The sequence below is a fragment of the Eutrema salsugineum genome, unplaced genomic scaffold (assembly GCF_000478725.1).
Source record: "Eutrema salsugineum unplaced genomic scaffold, Eutsalg1_0 scaffold_14, whole genome shotgun sequence".
Taxonomy (NCBI): Eukaryota; Viridiplantae; Streptophyta; class Magnoliopsida; order Brassicales; family Brassicaceae; genus Eutrema; species Eutrema salsugineum.
The window spans coordinates 4,703,620-4,722,789 of NW_006256877.1; the positions used below are offsets into that span (position 1 = coordinate 4,703,620).

At 39.9% G+C, this 19,170-nt stretch overlaps 1 non-coding gene across 1 annotated transcript; it reads left to right on the forward strand.

Moving 5' to 3' along the window:
• The first annotated feature begins 11,994 nt into the window (after nt 1-11,994).
• Nucleotides 11,995-12,101, forward strand: LOC112088684. Its single transcript, XR_002900629.1, has one exon. It is a non-coding gene; the product is annotated as a small nucleolar RNA R71 (small nucleolar RNA).
• The last annotated feature ends 7,069 nt before the right edge of the window (nt 12,102-19,170 follow it).

Sequence of the window (19,170 nt, forward strand, 5' to 3'; positions counted from 1 at the left end):
TTAACCGGAGGTGGGATGAGATTCGTCAGACCGTATGGAAAAAAATCATGGAAAGGCCTGCCTATTAAATGAGTTACGAGATCTTCCGTTGATTATGCCGCTGATGTCGTATCTCCGATGAAATAAGCTTTGATTAATATTTGAAAAATAAAGTTTTAGCATTTCCTGTCATTACCATATAAAAATCAAATTTTCATGTGTTTCTTACGGGGGATAGTGTTATTTTACGAGACGCATGAGTAATTTGGATGTTGTGATAATCATGGACATTTTCTAGATTTAATGATTTCTTATAACATAAGTGTGAACTCATAGAAAAGAGATACACAACCAGTAGAACACTTCTGAAGGTCATCTAACCTTCTTCTTTTGCTTGGCCTCAAACCAACTTGCTTGTGTTTTTGTTTTGTCTTTGAGTAGCCTAGCTAGTAAGGTACTTGTGAATAGAATTTTTGTTTTGTCGGGATAATGGGCTGTTAAAAGATACTAACGTAAATAAAAAGTAGAAAAATAAGGATACTAAGGATTTTATTTTCTGAAATAAAATTCGGGTTTTCTTGTAACTAAAAACAACTATATGACTATATGAGCAAGGATGATTGAAATTGCAGTAGAATGACTCAAATTCTATAAAAAAATGACATCTAGAGTGAAAGATATTAACGACTAACGCAAAATCAATTAGAGCATATACATCGGTGAATCTCTAAGAGAGGGATTCACTAGAATATAATAATATTTTTTTTTTGGTTTTAGGATTTTTTTTTTAATTCGAAAATTATAATTTTTGACCAATCAGAACGTTCATTTTGGGATGATACCGTCTCTTCAAATTCGCCGAGATGATACTATCTCTTCAATACTAAGCTATTTTGTCTTAAAAACTATACTATGAATCCCTCTTGATCTCCTGATGTACATGTTTTTATAACTCTTAAAACTAGAGTAAGTTTTAACAGTTAAAATTCCTAAAATAGCCAAGTTGGAAGTGTTTATTCTAAATTTCTAATTATCTTCTTCTCTAATAACGAAACCTAAAAACTATTTTTCTTCGCAAGATAAAGCCAATATTTTGCCTTTTTGTGTTGTATTTGTGTTATTTTAAACAACTTTTTTCCTGTATAATTGATAGATTTTTAGTATTTTATTATTATAAACTGCATTGCACTTGTAAACAGTAGAGTTAAGGATAGTTTTTCTGACAAAGAGAGATTTGATGTCGTAAATGGCTCATATGCAAACGGTTTTACTAATTCGTCTAAATTGTTTACCCTAATCTCATAATATACTGTTACATTCCCCTCTCGTTATACTAATCTCAGACTTTTGGTTTCAAGTCTTGGTTAACCGCCTCTTCATTGGAGCTGAACGGCATTCTCAAAAATGACATGAACTAGACTGGTGAGGATTCGGAATTGTCATTCATCACTGGACTAGAATAAAATGTACTCTTTCAAAGTTCATCTCGTAATACACATAAAGATCACTAGATCAGGTGGTTCAACTTTTAAGAAGAGATTAGTTCAAAGAAATAAAGTAGCCCACAATCTTAGATACACAAACCTTTTATTTTATAGAATAGTTATTACAACCGAGACTAAAGAAATTATTAACGAACAAACACTTGATTCTTCCGCTATAAACAGCTTTGTTACAAGAACTCACTTCCCAATCGCATGGAACTGACACAAACATATCTGGAGTCAATATGTTAGCTCATTATCCCACGTTTGCATTTAGTGTAGATAGGACATATGCTGTTCTTCTGATTATAGATTCCGGTACAAGGATTAGATCTGGAAGAACGACATGGCGCTGGACCCTTCAAGGTCTTATAGGATAAATAAATATTCATGTTCGATTCAAGGGAGATCCAAAACACTTCTGCTTCACCATCTTCATGAATACCGGTGAGGTTCCCTGAGTTTGCAACGGCAAGGAGAAGGAGGAAGAAGAAGACTATTGGCTTCATCTCTTCAATTGTATATCTCTCTTTTTTTTTTTTTTTGGGATTTTGTTGGATAGGAAAGATAGAAATAATGGTACACTAAAACTTTTGGTTGGTCCTTATTTAATATGAACGATTGATCCGTCACATGCGCTAACATAAAAAATGAATATTTTGTTTGCTGCATGAAAAAAACAGAATATTGTTTTAGAGTTAATTTTTTTTATTCAAAAAGATTATCATTTTACAATTTTAATGTGATTTTTTAAATTAAATGTAAAATTATATTTTATCTAAAAGAGTGATTTTGGTTCATACTAAAAATTGACCAATCAATTGAGTGTATACCAAAAAAAATTTGGAAATTAGCTCTCACTTAACAAATTTTTTCACCCTAATATCTCTATTCCCTTTTGACATCACTACAAGTTACACCTGCAAAAAATAGAATTAGCTGACATAAGCATTAAATGTTTGTCAGTTCTGCTCAGAGATAGTCTAGATAACATTCTGCGCCGCCTGCAAAAAAAATTTTGTGTATCATATTATTGTGTAGTTCAAAACAAAGAAGAACATTGGTAAGCGAAATAACAATAGAAAAAAAATTACGTAAGGGAGTTACAACCTATTTATCACCATATTTATCTTCTCCTGCAACAAAAAAATATTTCTCACAGACAATAAATTACTCAGATGGTTGTTCTTCATCTGTAATGACTGCAATTACTTGTTTTGGAAATTTCTTCCAAGCAATCGTTGCCCTCAACAAGACGATGAAGTTTAGGTAATAGTTTCATCCAACCAACTTCTCTACAACCGTTTTGCTAAATTGATATTCATCACGGTTAGCAGCCTTGGAAAACCTGGGATACAATTTTACGAGACCGAAAACGAACTTTATATCAAGCATACCTACTTAGTTTAGCGCACCTCAATTCTAGGTTTACGGGGGTCCACTTTCAGCAAATTCCTACTGAGTTAACTGAGTTAAATGTTTGTTTTATAGTCATCTTTCAGCGAACAAGGTCCCTTTGATGGTGCATTCACCCAACAAGGTGACTACTTAGACATGGCTGAGCTTGACATAATCATTGGTTTAAGAATGAAAAAGCATCAAAGTTAAGAAACAAAAGATGCAGAAAAACTTCTCTGATTCAAGACAGTGTTGGCGATGAAAAGCTTCTACAATTGCATAAAAGTAAAACCTAAAACTAAGATGAAGTTCTCTCTCAAAAAGATGAAAGAGGCTTAGTTACAAAAGACCTAAAAATGAGTATTTATAGTGTTTTCCCTCTTCTGGGCGTCTAAGACTTGTAAAATGAGTGCATAAAGTGTCTTGGAACTTAGTTGGGCTTCTGAGGCTCGGACAGAGGCTCACCGGGGGTGAAAGGGGCTGAGCCGCGGTGGGAAGAAGCTTTGCCGTGGGTAAAAAGCTTTTGTCCCTTTCCGGACTGTGTTGACTGGCCTTCAGTGAATTGATGATATCTGGAGATCTAATTGTTGGAAAGCTGGTTGTCTTCTCTATAATGTCTCTAAATTTGGAGATGATCAGACGGTGAGAAAGTCTTTTTTGGTTGCCAAACTTCTGGCTGCCTAAATTTATCAAAAAATATACTTTTGCTCCAAAATGCTCCAAATATACTTTTGCTCCAAGTCTGTGGGTGTTATTAACTCCCCCAGACTTAAACTTTTGTTTTTTCTCAAAAAAAGAACTAATTCTAGAAAAGAGGTTTAGAAATTGCAGGAACTAAAAAATATCTCAGAGACCATGCTTCTAAACTAAAGTCAATCATCATGCTCAAATCAGGTGTAGTCTAGAAAATTCTCACCAAAAATACAAGCATAACTAGTCCGTTGATCCGTCATGCAAAAATCTACACACTTAGACCTATCTTACAGTTAACTAGCTCTTAACATTCATTTAAAAGTTTCAGTGGTTCTCATAAAAAGTAATTTAGCAAAGCAATCAAGGGCTAGGTATTCAAAATGGCTTTTTTTTAGGGGTGAAGTTCATGGTGGTTTAGAGTTACCTTTTTTTGGAGAGACAAGATATTATGCAAAACAGCAAAAGAAGATGAAGCTGTTGGATGACCACAGTTTCGAGTCACATTCTTCTTGCCTTAAGATTTCTGATCTCCTTTTTTTAAGTTTTCCTCATGACTCCCTGATTCACACTGGATGTACTCCTAGTTTCTACTGCAATAGAACAGTGATGTAGTTGTAATATAAATGATTCGGAATCCAGAGGACCAGTTATGATTTTGCGAGGATTGAATTAAAGCTAAGACGAAAGATTGTTTGTTGCGAACACTAAAAGGTAATCAGAATGGCAAACAACGATTTAAATTCAAATTAAAACAAGCACTAGATCAAGGTAATTTGCAGGAGTTTCAGAGATGAGAATCAAATGACTATTCAAGACACGACTTAAATGCAGGTCTCGAACTCAAACAGAAAAGCTTATCGATCCACTGTCGTGATCTCGATAACTTTATCTAACAACCTAAATTCTAAACTGTCGTTCGAACTTAGAAAATTGCAGACAAGGATTAACAAGCAGGTTTGATCTGTTCACGATTTGCCTTAACTTCAACCGTCGTTGGCTAAGGACAAATCGCTCACCAGTGTTTGTTCTAGCAACCTATTACACTTTTGATGAATAGATTAACCTATGAACGTAAATTGAATGGCCAGTTCAACCTAAGCGTTAAGTCTAACAAAGGTGAAGACAATCGATTATAGACCCTATTTGCATCCAATTCTCTAACTCATGAAATCCTTTGAAAACCTTAATCTAGCTAAGAGATCTACTCAGACATGGAGGAAAGAAACACAGCAACAGATGAAAAGGAATTCATGAATTAAAATCGCAGAAGAGATAATAGGGTTCAGAATTCTTCTTCAAGTGTAGCAGATTTCTTCTCCCAAAAGCTTACATGTAAAAACTCTCTGGTTCAGGAAATTGTAAAAAAAAGCGTAAAAAGTCTGTAGAAAAACGTGATAATAAAACACAGGCGGCTCTGGGCTTTTTATTCCATCTCACACGACTTAGGATTAGGTAAAATCGTTTTCCTTATTTTTCTCCCGTCTGGAGCAGGTGCTTCACGAAGGGTCCAAACCGGGAGCAGGTGCTCCGCGGATGATTTCTCCAAAAGCGTGTGAAATAGCTCCTTGTTGCTCCAATTCATCTCCTTTTGCTCCAATGCCTTCCAGACAATCCAATCCTCTGCTAAAGCCTCCTAGTCACCTGAATTCACCTAAAAAAGACTCCAAAGACTCCAAAAACAATTAGTAAACACAGGTTAGAATGAGTCAAAATCTCCACTCATCAACTCCCCCGTACTTGGATCCTTGTTTGTCCTCAAACAAACTCAAATTCAATTCCAAAAGAATGACTGGATAAAGCTGGGAACTCGCAAAACTCAAAAGACCGTAAACCTGACCAAGGCATGTGTCAATCTGCTGCAAAATCAATCAAAAATCTAACCTCCATGTACTTCTCCGTAGACGCTGCAGCTTTCCAGATTAGTCCCTCAATTTCATAACATCATCCATGTCCCATCATTGCTGAGTCTCATCAATAAAACTAGTGCTAAGGACCTTCTAGACTGGTTCCCATACTTATACCTTAACAAATTGACCATACTACACAAAAGTACCTTTCTTCTCCCCCGAACTTAATCACTTTTCAAGCTGTTTCGTTTTTTTTTTTTCGGCACATATAACAAGGTTCAAAGACGCGAGTATTGATGGTGATTGCCACCGAATCCCCGGTTTGTCCCCTCATTATATATAAAAGGTGTAGGCGAATAATGGGGTCACAGGAAATTTTCCTACCCTCGCTTCCATCCCTTGTGTGATCATTCCACTTTAGAAGTAAAATAGGGATCCTTGGAAATTTTCCTAACCCTTCACTTCTAAAAGAAAATCATTTCAATCTTTTCTGCCTTTTGTCATTTTTTTTTTAGAAACAGCCTGAAACAATGCTTAGAACATGAGAGAGGAATACCAAATCTATCACACAGGTCTTTATTTGTCAGGTAAGAATGAGGAGTCAAGCCCTATGAGCACTAACCTGATCGATGAGGAAAATGAAGAGCTGAGAAATTAGCTCAGGTTCAATGGATTAGTCAAGAATTTTGGGCTCCTCTAGTCTATTGCTTTGTCTTTGGATTTTCCATTAGTCGATCTAGATGATTCTGCAGCAATAATCACTAAAAGAAGATGGTCAAGATTCACAAATGGTCTGAAATCATCATAGAATTGGTCCTCACTCCCACAAGCTTTGACTTGACTCATATAACCAACTGACTCAAAGAAATTAAATGACTCAAACAAACAAACTAAAAACTGACTCAAAGAAAGTACTAAAAGGAAGAAAGCAAAAGAAAGAAGTACAAGGGACACGACCCTCCCCCGGACTTACTTCACACCGTCCCCGGTGTAAAAATAAGCTAGAGAAGTGTCCAGAAAACTTACCTGGTTCGCACATGTAGAGCACCCTGGCGGAGCAGGTGCTCCGGAACAGAGCTGGATGCTCCCTCGTCTTTTGTTCGTCTGGAGCAGGTGCCGGAGCAGGTGCCGGAGCAGGTGCTCTGGTTTCCCTTGGGTTGCTCCTTCGTCACTTTTTACGTGGTGAGCACCCTGTGGAGCAGGTGCTCCGACTGGGGAGGGGGTGCTCTTTCGTCAGTTTTTACGCTTTGAGCAACCAACCCAGCAGATGGAGAAGGTGCTCCGGTTGGGTGCTCTTCCTTCTTCTTCCTCACATCTTCTCTTCCACGTTGAATAACTTCTTACCTGTTTTTTTTTTTTTTTTTTTTTTTTTTTTTTTTTTTTTTTTGAAAACAAAGAACCTAAAAACAAAGTTAGTAGCTAAGAATTGAAAGACACAAAGTTAGAGACTCTTACCGGTGGGTTGCCTCCCACCAAGCACTTGTTTTAAGTCATTAGCTTGAATTGGAAAGCCATTTAGGCTTGAGGAGGATCGCTTAAGGTGACTGATTCACCCTCTACGATATTTGGACCAGCAAGGTATGGTTTCAACCTCTGTCCATTGACAACAAACTCGCCTCCTTTAGTGTCCAGCAACACTAAAGCTCCATATGGTCGAACCTCCTTGATGGTGAATGGTCCAGACCATCTCGATCTCAGCTTCCCTGGAAACAATTTCAATCTAGAGTTAAAGAGCAATACCTGATCGTTTGGTGCAAAGCTTCTGTTGAGGATCCTCTTGTCATGGAAAGATTTTGTCCTCTCTTTGTAAATCCTCAAGTTTTCATAGGCCAGGTGCCTAAGTTCCTCCAGCTCATGCAACTGCATTACTCTCCTCTCCTGAGCACTCTTTGCATCGAAATTCAGCAGCTTCACTGCCCAAGCAGCTTTGTACTCAAGTTCCACTGGAAGATGACATGCTTTTCCATACACCAAGTGGAATGGTGTAGTCCCCAAAGGTGTTTTGTAAGCTGTTCTGTATGCCCAAAGAGCATCATCAAGCTTCATTGCCCAATCCTTCCTTGTGGTGCTCACAGTCTTCTGCAGGATGTTCTTGATTTCCCCGTTGGAAACCTCAACTTGCCCACTGGTCTGAGGATGGTATGGGGTCGCCACCTTATGCTTTACACCATTCTTCTTCAACAGGTTTTCAAAGACTTTGTTGATGAAGTGAGAGCCTCCATCGCTAATCACCACGCGCGGCACACCAAACCTGGAAAAAATGACAGATTTGAACATCTTTAAAACCACCTTTGCGTCATTTGTGGGACTAGCCAGAGCTTCCACCCACTTTGACACATAGTCAACTGCCACCAGAATATACTCATTCCCATAAGATGATGAAAAAGGTCCCATGAAGTCTATACCCCACACATCAAAAATCTCCACTTCCAAGATGAAATTCTGAGGCATCTCATTCCTCCTGCTAATGTTTCCCTGTCTCTGACATGTGTCACATCTGGAGATAAAACTCGCTGCATCTCGAAACATCGTTGGCCACCAATACCCAGCTTGGAGAATTTTCGACACAGTCTTGAAAGTGGCGAAGTAGCCTGCATAAGAGGATCCATGGCAATGAAACAACACTCCTGGTATCTCCTCATCAGCTACACATCTTCTGAAGATTCCATCAGAGCAATGCCTGTATAAATAAGGCTCATCCCAAAAGTAGTGCCTCACATCCTTCAGAAACTTCTTCTTTTTGTTTCTCACAAAACCTGCAGGTTCCTGCTCGGCAGCAATGTAATTTGCAATCTCTCCAAACCATGGAAAACCAGAATGCCGATCTATGTCAACTTGGTTGCAAAAACTCGTCAGAGCAGGTACTCCGGTGGGGAGAAGGTGCTCGTCGAACCCAGAAACATCTATGGCGTAAACTTGTTCATCAGGAAGGCTGTCATTTAGTGGAATGTCATCATCTATCTTCAGCCTCGACAAGTGTCTGCAACACCATTATCAATCCCTTTTTTGTCTTTAATCTCCAAATCAAACTCCTGCAGCAAAAGGATCCATCGAAGAAGCCTTGGCTTGGCATCCTTCTTCGTCAACAGATATTTCAGAGCTGCATGGTCTGTGTGAACAACAACCTTCGACCCAACAAGGTAGGACCTGAACTTCTCAAAAGCATAAACCACTGCAATAAGCTCCTTTTCGGTTGTGGCATATCTGCACTGAGCTTCGTCGAGTGTTCGGCTGGCATAATAGATGACATGGAGCCTCTTTTCTTTCCTCTGTCCCAGCACTGCGCCCACTGCATAATCACTAGCATCGGTCATCATCTCAAAAGGAAGTTCCCAATCTGGTGGCTGGAAAATAGGAGCGCTGACTAGAGCTCCTTTGATAGCATGAAATGCCTCCAAACATGCATCATCAAACTCGAATTTCACATCCTTGCACAGCAGCTGCGTCAGGGGTCTGGCAATCTTCGAGAAATCTTTGATGAAGCGTCTGTAAAAACCAGCATGACCCAGAAAACTGCGAACGTCTTTGACTGTTGTTGGTGGCTGCAAACTCATCATCACCTGATCTTTGCCCTGTCTACCTCGATCCCTTTATCTGAGATTTTGTGTCCCAGCACGATCTCATCTCTCACCATGAAATGGCATTTCTCCCAGTTAAGCACCAGATGCTTCTCCTCACACCGCTGCAAGACCCTGCATAGATTAGACAAACAGACAGAAAAGGAGCTTCCATAGACAGAAAAATCGTCCATGAAAACTTCCATTATGTCTTCAATCAGGTCAGTGAAAATCGACATCATGCAGCGTTGGAATGTTGCTGGAGCATTACACAAGCCAAATGGCATTCTGCGATATGCAAAGGTGCCATAAGGACATGTGAATGTCGTCTTCTCCTGGTCGTCCGGGTGGATTGGGATCTGAAAGACACCTGAATAACCATCTAAGAAACAGTAGTAAGGATGGTTAGCCAAGCGTTCAAGCATCTGATCGATAAATGGTAAAGGAAAATGATCTTTGCGAGTTGCAGCATTCAATTTCCTGTAATCTATGCACATTCGATGCCCAGTAACAGTTCTAGTTGGTATCAATTCATTCCTATCATTTTTTATCACAGTAATGCCACCTTTCTAAGGAAATACATGAACCGGACTAACCCAATTACTGTCTGAAATCGCATAGATTACACCAGCTTCTAGAAGTTTCATTATCTCTTTCTTTACAACATCTTGTAGATTCGGGTTTAACCTCCTCTGATGTTCTACAGAAGTCATTGATTCATCTTCTAGATGTATTCTATGGATGCAAAGATCAGGAGAAATCCCTGGAATGTCATCTAGTGAATATCCTAGAGCTTTCCTATACTTTCTAAGTTCACAAAGAAGCAAGGTAATCTCTACATTGTTCAATTCAGAGTTCACTATCACAGGGTATGTCGAATTGGGTCCTAGAAACGCGTACCTGAGCCCCACAGGAAGGGGTTTGAGCTCAAGCTTCGGAGCCCTCAATTCGCTCCAAGGCCCATCAATCAAGCCGTCGGGAGCAGGTGCTCCAGGATTTGGAGCAGGTGCTCTGTCGCCTTTTTCTGCAGGTGACCTCTCCTTGCCTTCTAAGCTCATGTACGCCACCAGCCTTTGCATCCTTGTGCTTGCATTCAGCATCTTTGCAAACCCATCAGCTTCTTCACTCAAATACCCATGTTCTCCTTCGGCTTTGGTGAGTGCAACTTCCAGAGGATCGATGGCTAAAACCTCTTCAGCAACCTCTTCAGCAATGCTTGAACCATCATCTATGACAAATGTCTGTCCGTCCAGCATTGGTTTCTTGAGGAGTTTATTCATCTCAAATCGCACCACCATATCTCCCAGCTGGAAATCTATCACTCCTCCTTTCACATCTATGATTGCACCAGCTGTGCATAAGAAGGATCGACCCAATATCAAAGGATCCTTGGGTTCTTCATCAACCTCCAGAACCACAAAATATGCTGGAATGAGTGTATCACCTATCTGAACATGCAGATCCTCAAGTATACCAATAGGGAATTTGGTTGATCTATCAGCGAATACCAGCGAGATTTTCGTCGGTTTGAATCTGGTGTAACCCAATCGCTTGGCTACAGAGTAAGGCATCAGATTCACACTTGAACCCAGATCGCAGAAAGACCTTGCAAACAGCACATTCCCAATCCTGACTGAGAGAACAAACCTTCCTGGATCACTTCTCTTCTTCAGCACTTTGTTCTGAAGCACAGCACTGCACTCCTTCGAAACCATCATGACACTCTCCTCCTCAACAGCTTTCCCAGACACTAACCCCTTCATGTATCTTTTAAGGGCTGGTATCATCTGAACAGCATCAACTAAAGGAAGTTTTACAGTCAAATCCTTCAGCATCTCCCTGCACTTTGCCTCCTCTAAGTCCTTGCGAGACTTCTTTGGTGGAACTGGGTAAGGTATCTTAGGCGTGTAAACTCTTGCAGGAATGTTTGCTGGAGCAGGTGGCTGGAGCAGGTGCTCCCTCGTTGGCTCAGGGTGCTCCATCGTCAAATCTACGGCTGGAGCAGGTGCTCCCGATTTTGGAGCAGGTGTTCCAATAGGGGAAGAGTGCTCCTTCGTCTTTTTTACGTCATGAGCTGGTTCCTCTTCTTGGAGCAGGTGCTCCACGTCCTTTTCCTTCCTCTTTTCTGAGACAGAGTTTGTTGGTGCAGCATGTAGAGTCTTCCCACTTCTCAGCTCAATAGCATTCACAAACTCATTCCTGGGGTTTTCACCTTTTCCAGGGAGAGTTCCAGGTGATCTCTTCACAGCTTCTGCAGTCTGAGCTATCTGAACATCCAGCTTCTTCACATGAGTCCACACTGCTTCATACTTGCCATTCAAATCATTGTACATGGTGTCCACTTTGGCACTAATCTCCATGGAAGACTTTTGCTGATTAACCAGCAGCTGTTGCATCAAGTTTTTCAGCTCATCTTGCGAGTTATTTGAGGAACTCGAAGAAGGCTGCAGACTTGTGAAAGGCAACTTCTGCTGATTTCCACCTTGAAACCGATTCTGATTGGTGATGAACTGCTTTCCTTGGAAGTTGCTGGAGAAGTTCTTCTGAAATCCTGACTGATTCTGCACTCCTTGCTGCGGATAGACCTGATCCTGAGGGTTCTCAACATTGTTGCTTCTGTAGGATAAATTCGGGTGGCTTCTGAAGTTGTTGAAGCTGCGATTCTGCACATACCCTTGTCCATTCACGAAATTTACCTCCATCTGATCATTATTCTCTGCATCTACAAACTCTTGAGCAAGAGGTGCATCACCAACCTCATCAGAAAAATGCACAGATCTCTGGTTCTCTCTCAACAGCAGATTCACCTTTGCTGTAAGCTCATCGATCTTGCTCAACTCCACACTATGAACTGCTTTGCTAGACCTGTCATACTCTTGGGATTTGTTGCTGGAGCTTGCAGCTAAGTTCTCAATCAACTCATAAGCAGCTTCTTTGGACTTAGTCATGAAATCGCCATTGCTAGCTGCATTCAAAGCATTCCTGTAATCCTAGTTGACACCATCATAAAAGGTTGACAGAATCTGCTCATCAGAGAACCCATGGTGAGGGCACTCTCTTCGGTACTCCTTGTACCTCTCCCAAGCTTCGCAGAAGGCTTCACCAGGTTGCTGTTTAAACGACGAGATCTTGTTCTTCAGAGCTGCAGTTTTGGCCTTAGTGTAGAAATGGTCCAAAAATGCTGATCTGCACTCTTCCCATGTAGTCAATGACCCAGGTGGTAATGACTTCAGCCAGCGCAAAGCTTTGTCCGCAAGTGAGAATGGAAAAAGCTTGCACTTCAAGAAATCGTCTGGTATCCCATTTGATCCAGTCGTGCTGCAAATCTCCTCAAAATTCTCGATGTGGTCCATCGAAATCTCAGCAGGAAGCCCATGAAAGAGGTGCTGCTTCACCAATGAGATCAGCTGAGGTTTGATCTCAAAGTCTTGCCTCTGAATGATTGGAGGAGCAATCGCAGCCCTGTTGTGATAGTAAGCATGTGGACTGTCCTTGTCTCCAATAGCAGGCTGTGGCTGCTCCCTGTCTTGCTGCGCCTTTTTCAGCTGCTCCAATTGCTGTCGAAGCTGTTGTAGCTCGACAGCCATGTTGTCATTGTTGCCTTGATCGCCCATGTTGGCTTGAATAGGCCTTTGACGTCTGTTTTCTCGCTCGACTCTTGCTAGCTCGGTGTTCGACAAAGAAACAAGATCGGTGCAGTTGCTCCTTGTGGATATGTTTGACATACACCTGAAACACACGCAAACAAGAGAACAAGAGAGAAAAATTAGTAAAGCCTTAGTCTGAATTTCAAACCAAAAATCAAAGGTAACGAATTGGTCCCCGTCGCAACGGCGCCAAAATTTGATTCACACTGGATGTACTCCTAGTTTCTACTGCAATAGAACAGTGATGTAGTTGTAATATAAAGGATTCGGAATCCAGAGGACCAGTGTTACTCTATGATTTTGCGAGGATTGAATTAAAGCTAAGACAAAAGATTGTTTGTTGCGAAAACTAAAAGGTAATCAGAATGGCAAACAACGATTTAAATTCAAATTAAAACAAGCACTAGATCAAGGTAATTCACAGGAGTTTCAGAGATGAGAATCAAATGACTATTCAGGGCACGACTTAAATACAGGTCTCGAACTCAAACAGAAAAGCTTATCGATCCACTGTCGTGATCTCGATAACTTTATCTAACAACCTAAATTCTAAACTGTCGTTTGAACTTAGAAAATTGCAGACAAGCATTAACAAGCAGGTTTGATCTGTTCACGATTTGCCTTAACTTCAACTGTCGTTGGCTAAGGACAAATCGCTCACCAGTGTTTGTTCTAGCAACCTATTACACTTTTGATGAATAGATTAACCTATGAACGTAAATTGAATGGCTAGTTCAACCTAAGCGTTAAGTCTAACAAAGGTGAAGACAATCGATTATAGACCCTATTTGCATCCAATTCTCTAACTCATGAAATCCTTTGAAAACCTTAATCTAGCTAAGAGATCTACTCAGACATGGAGGAAAGAAACACAGCAACAGATGAAAAGTAATTCATGAATTAAAATCGCAGAAGAGATAATAGGGTTCAGAATTCTTCTCCAAGTGTAGCATATTTCTTTTCCCAAAGGCTTACAAGTAAAAACTCTCTGGTTCAGGAAATTGTAAAAAAAAAGCGTAAAAAGTCTGTAGAAAAACGTGATAATAAAACACAGGCGGCTCTGGGCTTTTTATTCCATCTCACGCTACTTAGGATTAGGTAAAATCGTTTTCCTTATTTTTCTCCCGTCTGGAGCAGGTGCTCCACGAAGGGTCCAAACCAGGAGCAGGTGCTCCGCGGATGATTTCTCCAAAAGCGTGTGAAATAGCTCCTTGTTGCTCCAATTCATCTCCTTTTGCTCCAATGCCTTCCAGACAATCCAATCCTCTGCTAAAGCCTCCTAGTCACCTGAATTCACCTCAAAAAGACTCCAAAGACTCCAAAAACAATTAGTAAACACAGGTTAGAATGAGTCAAAATCTCCACTCATCACTCCCACAGACTTAGATTTTGTCTAGGTTGTAAAACCATAACTCCATAGATGAATGTTTATAGCCTTTGCTCCAAATAATTCGGCCATCCTAGACTCCTTTTAGGCTTTTGGTTTCCTTTCCTTTTATTTTTTTTTTCTGATTTTGTAGAGTCTTAGGGAGCACGAAATTTAGCTTCTTGAGGCACCATTAAGCTTGATAGTATTCTTGATACTCCTCTTTTCCAATTTTCTTCAGTCTTTCTCTTGAGTGACTGGAAACTATGTTGTTCCTCCTCTCCGGCGTTTTTGCACATATCTGTCGATACAAACTAAAGAGAGAACACATGAGGTTTGAACATAAAAAATTGGGTAAAGGGTGTGGTACCAGCTAAAGAGGAATTGGCCATCTAGGTCGACAAAGAATGGTGAAATAGGGTAAAGATGTCCTAGATGTATATCATGATGCCTTCCTAAAACCATTGATGAGAAAATTAAATGTCAAGATTAAGTCCAAAATAAAAATAGCGAGTATATCCTGTCAGAAAAAATCTCCATGAATAGAAGTCCTCTGGTGAGAGTTTGTAGTGCAAGTACTCTAGCTACCCTCTAGTCTAGTACTAACCATGAAAAGAAACTATCATTTAGAGTCTAGAAGCACGTGGGTCTTACTCATCATAGTTGTGTGTCAAACATTCCTGAAAAACACTAAAGGTCTTTTATTAAGCACAGAAAATTTTAAAAATTGAAGAAAAAGATAAGAAACAAAGAAAATAAATCAGTACGGATAGACATCCTCCCCCAGATTTAAATCACATTGTCCCCAATGTGTAAAAGTTGGTGAGAAGATGGTCAATAAAAAGCAAAATAGTCTAAAATAAAAGAAAAAAAATGATGATAGAACCGTGGGTATGACAAGGTGATGGAGAAGAGCCTATGTCTCGCGGCTGCTGTTTGTCTCTATGGCAGAGGAATCGTCATCAAACCTGTTGTTCTTCTTCAAGAACTTCTTCATGCGCCTGTTGATCCTCTCCTGCTTGTCAAGCTTCTTCTTCAATGTTTCAAAGTCTGTAGCACTCCTAGTGGATGCTCTAGTGTGAGATGAGCTGGCTCGGGATTATGATGGTCTAGGCTGAAGTCTCCTGCTGTTTGCAGCTGCCTCTCTCTTGGCTTTTGTTGCCAGAAATTGCTTCACAGTCAAAGGGAGGAGTGGAACAGATGGCATGAAGTTGTGAGTCTCTGGTCTCCATCTTGGGTTTGCTCCATCTCGGATTCGGGCACTGAATCTGATGGAAAAATAACTTTGTACGCAGATGTACTGTTACAGAACTTGTAAGATTATCCAATGGGATCCATTTTGGTTCTGGAAATAGTCCTGTCTCTAGAAAACTGGGATAGATCAAACCAATCTTTCCTAAGAGGGGTCTCAGCTGAAAAATCCACTCCTGATGCAATCATAAACGATGTAATGATTCTCCCAAAGGCTGGTGAGAAGTCTTGGCACTCAGAAGTAATAATCTCATGCTTAACCTTCACTAAGTTCTTGCCAATGATGCAAGCAAAGCAGGGAAGCCTTGAATGATTTGTGAAAGGTAGCTGAAGTGTTACCAGCTCGGGTTTAAGCACATTCGCATAGTTGCTTCTGAAAAACATAGTGTGTGCCAACAAATTATGTACATATAAAACTGCAGGGTGAGAGAGAATTGAGGTTTTGGATCTCCCTTTGTCATATACTCCATGACCTATCACACTCCATAGATCCTCATCTAAATCTTTCTCCAAAGCAAACTCATCACAGTATGGCAGCTTTAAGGCTTCACATATCTCTAAAATAGTGAGAGAATATAGATGTCCTCCAATAGAGAAAGAAAGTATGCCATCTAGAGCTCTAGGAGTAGCTCTCTTCTTGTAGCACAATGTAACTGATGCTAAGAACTCTCTTGTGCGGCTCTCATAAGTTGGGAAATTCTGATCCATGAATGATCTGATCCCAAGCTTATCATGGTACCATATCACATCCTCTCTGATTCCAAGCATCTCGAGTGTAGAGTAATAGATTGCTGGAATTGGTTTGATCTTCAGCTTCTCAAGGTTCTCCAAGTAATTGATGTCTGGATTAATGGCCTGACTAACAAACTTCACCTTTGGTTTAGAAGAAGACTTGGCTCTTCGAGGTACTGATCATTGAGTGGGAGCCCTCTCGATCTGTATCGAAATATTCTTCTCTGCGCAGATATGAAGGTGGAGAAAGTTTCATCATCGCTCAGCTACGTCTCGTTCAAGGCATCATATGTCTCTTGGGAATGAGGATTCTTCGCATGAGGACTATACTTTGTGCGAATGAGACGTGCTCGGGAAAGTCCATGACCTGCAAAACAGAATTCTCGAGGCAAAGAATGAATGAAGCTGCATTTAAATCGATTTTTATGAGCGAAAATGTTCATACAGCTATCACAAACACATTTAAATGAAAATAGACTGTAAGTGCATCGAGCATGGCAAAATCTGGGAGTTCTTGGCTGATTTTGGGATAATGATGTTCTACATATGAGATTTCCGAAATAAGATGATGTGAATGCTCATTCATATGCAATCTAATCATGTTTATCTAGCAGCAGTAACTTACTAATCCAGATTTTCCAATGCTAAACCAAACAGTTCCCAAATTTGATTTTATCAAGTTTTCAAATCTCAGATTTCGAAAATCACAAATCTATAGAGTCTAGGTGTTAAATCACGCAAATAATTACCCAGAAGTCTAGTCTTGAGATTAAAGACAATCACATATAATCTTAAGGTAAATTTGAACTGATTCTAAGAAGCCCTAAATTTGAGCTCATATGAAAAAGTGAAGAATTTGGATCCATACTTTAATGAGAGTGTGATGTGATGATAGCTTTGGAATCTCCTTTGAAAAAGAGTGAGATAGAATCGAAAAATTGAAAGTGATTTGTCAAGTTTGAAATCTGGTCTTTTCTCAAAATCTCCAAGCTAATTGGAGAAGATGATGAAAATGTGTCTTTTGATCTTTGAAATCCTCTTTTTCTTTTAAAAAGATGTTTTTCCTTAGAAAATTTATTTTAAAATTTTTGAAGGCCTTGGCGTGTTTGGCACGGAAAAGTTTTTCCGAGAATTTCCATTTTTATCCCGGGATGAATCGGGATTTTTAAGCTCCAGCTTACGAGAAATCGAGAAAAACAAGCCGAGAAGCAAAAAGCGGCTCGGCCGCGGGTGGCGTGATCTCGGCCGCGGCAAATGATGGTTTGGCTGCGGTCTGGAGACTTGGACCGCGGCAGAATGTGGCCTGGCCGCGGCTGAGATGATCGCGGCCGCGACAAAATAACTTTGGCCTTCTCCTTCTTCTTTCTGGTTTCCGGTTTCTTCCTCCCATCTTTTTGTATTTTTCTGGTTTTTTAGAATATTTTTTGTTTTTCTGGGATTTATGAAATCCTGAAATGCATACAAATAAAAAGATCAAATATAAAAGAAATAATAAAAAAACAAACATACCAAATGAGTTGCCTCCCATCAAGCGCTTTTGTTTAAAGTCTTTTAGCTAGACTCTTGGTGGGATCAGAATTGAGAAGAAGAAGCAGGATCTCTTGAAATAAGAGTCCTTGGAGTCCTCTTGAGCTTGAATTTTGGATTTCCTTCATCTTGAATCACAATTTCCTTTCCTTTCTTAAAGATTTTTGCATCCTTGAGGACATGTTTTGTCTTCTCCATAATTTCTTCAAGGTTTTCTTCCTTCTCCTTGCTGATGTCTGGTGGTATCATTATCTTGATCTTTGCAAACTGCTTAGACGCAAGTGCTTTTAGTTCCTTCTTGTTCTCCGAAACTTTCTCCTTGAGCTTGTCCTTGCGGATTGGAGCTTGATCCGGTGTAATTCTGTAGAATTTTTTCTTGTCCACATTTAAGAAAACTAAACAGTGACTTTCATGGTCAATGATAGCACCTACAGTTGCTAAAAATGACACCAAATATCAAAGGTCTTTCTTTTTCCTGGTCCATCTCTAAAACTTGGAAATCAGCTGGAATAATCTTATCTCCAATGACCAATGGCAGGTTCTGAATCATTCTTTATGTTCTCTTTTGAGATGAATCGCAAAAGACTATTCTTACTGGAGATGGGACAAGTGTTCCTATACCAAGTGTCTCAACAACAGATTTTGACATAACGCTCACATTAGCACCAAAATCGCATAAACGATCTGAAAATTCAATTCCAAGAATAGGGCAAGTGAAAGAAAAACGTCCTGGATCCTTAGAATTTTTGTGTCTTTGGACAGGTAAACGTTTTGTTACTGATAACACCGGAGGAGACAACCAGCTTTCTAATGCAATTGGTTTGGAGACAATCTAACGGTTAGATCTTCAAATATTTCCGATGCACTAAAGACAGAAAATGCAGTCTCGAAGGAGAGCATAGGCCGCGACCACGGCCAGAACATGATTCCCCGCGGTCAGGACCACCACGAACGCGGCCAGACATCATTGACGTCCAAAAATGACCTAATTCAAGCCCAAGTTCAGCCACTACTTATTCTTCAAACCCTAGACGTTTCCAACAAATTAGAAGGGTATATATACTCGTTTTAGGTCATTATAATGACCAAGTGGTGGAGAGAGAGCAGAAGAGAGCCGCATGCCTCGGAGTTGCCATCTTCGGGAGAAGAAGAAGTCGCCGAAGGAGCCATCATCGATCTCCATCTTCATCCTCATTCTTCGTTCTTTACCTTTCTCTTAGTTAATTTCCAGCAAACTATAATACTTCTGTGATGTTCTTATACACTATGATTGAGTAATTCCCTTGTTGGGTTTTAAGGGATTTTTCAAAGGGTTTCATGGATTGATTTCTGGTTTGTTAGATTAGGGTTTATCTTTAGAGTTCTTTGTCTAAATTTGCGTTTCGTTTTCGTGGCTTGGATCGACCATCTAGCTACTGCGATTAGGTTGAATCTCACCGAAAATGTTTTCAAATCGATTAACCCTATTTAGATGAACAAATTATCTTAGACGGCATGAGTTGATCTAAAGCGTTTTGTAAAATTATCAAACTAATTTGTCTAGATACTTAGAGAATTGAATGGAAGTTTAGTAAATCTGAGTGAATTGATTTGTGATTAATACTACGTGAATAGGTTAGTCTGTGTTTGATTTCAGGAACATATCTATAGAAAACTTTATGTTTAATTCTCTTGTTAGCTACTCTAGGA